The sequence below is a fragment of the Polyergus mexicanus genome, unplaced genomic scaffold (genome assembly GCF_030449975.1).
Source record: "Polyergus mexicanus isolate NDT 795.1 unplaced genomic scaffold, iyPolMexi1.0 SCAF_17, whole genome shotgun sequence".
Lineage (NCBI taxonomy): Eukaryota > Metazoa > Arthropoda > Insecta > Hymenoptera > Formicidae > Polyergus > Polyergus mexicanus.
Genome location: NW_027223337.1, coordinates 2140224 through 2141359, shown reverse-complemented (window position 1 = coordinate 2141359; position 1136 = coordinate 2140224). Strand labels below are relative to the sequence as shown.

At 40.0% G+C, this 1136-nt stretch overlaps 1 pseudogene; it reads right to left on the bottom strand.

The window, feature by feature from the left end:
• Window positions 1-214: 214 nt before the first annotated feature.
• Window positions 215-821, bottom strand: LOC138940692 (uncharacterized; annotated as a pseudogene).
• Between the last annotated feature and the right edge of the window lie 315 nt (window positions 822-1136).

Below are 1136 nucleotides of genomic sequence, written 5' to 3'. Positions count from 1 at the left end.
TCCAATTGTTCACAGTAAAGGTCTGCATTCACAGTTTGTCCAGGTTTCAGCACTTCAAAATGAACGACCCCGCGAATACTCCACCAAACACACAAAAGCGCCTTTTTGGGATGTAAACCTGGCTTAGCTGTACTTTGTGGCGATTCATTCGGAGAGAGCCACTGCCTTTTGCGTTTTGGATTATCATAGAGGACCCATTTTTCATCTCCAGTGATCAAGCGATCAAAAAACGCTTCTGTATTGTGCCGCTGAAGCAATAAGTTGCATATGGTGGACCGGTTAGCTTTGTTTTCTTCGGACAGATTATGCGGGACCCAAACACCTGCTCTGCTTATTTTACCAATCTGCTGCAAATGTTCTTGGATGGTCGACCAAGGTTGGTTAAGAGTGTTTGACAGTTCCTCGATTGTCTGACACGGATTTGCTTCCACTTCCGCCCTTAACATGTCATTGTCTAAAGTTGTTGGTCTTCCTGATCGATACGAGTCGAAAAGATCAAAATTACTGGATTTGAACTTAGAAAACCACCTTTGGCATTTACGAACGTCTAATGCACTTGGATAAACATCGCAAATGTTTTTGGTAGCAACTGTTGCGTTACTACCCTTGTGAAACTCAAAAAGCATACAATGCCGGATATATATCTCTTCTGGTATTTGGCTAGCCATTTCACCATAAATTGCAAAAAAAATTTAAGATTTAATTATTTACGAGTAAAAAAAAACAAGTCACTCTAACTTTAAAATGTCTTTGGCACGACTTCGAAGTACACAATGAGCTGATAAATGACAAACGAATATCGACATACGCAGAAACGACATTACTTTCCGGTCCCCCTAATAATTTCGATAGGGAAGTAATCACTCAAATGTGTTACGTCCTGGCGACTCCACGATTCCTTCCTTCCGCGACGTTACAGCAACGATAGTCGATCGGTTATAAAAATAAGTCTTTCAGTAAATAGAGCATCTTGCGCCACGCATTTCTTTAAACATTTAATTACTTGTCAATATCTATATCTATGAGTAACCGTGAGAAAGACACGAGAGACCGGTGACTGCGCCGGTCACCTAAAAATACATAAATAAAAATTAGTAGATATCTTTGCAATAGAATTTTCCAGCGGAAGAATAAAT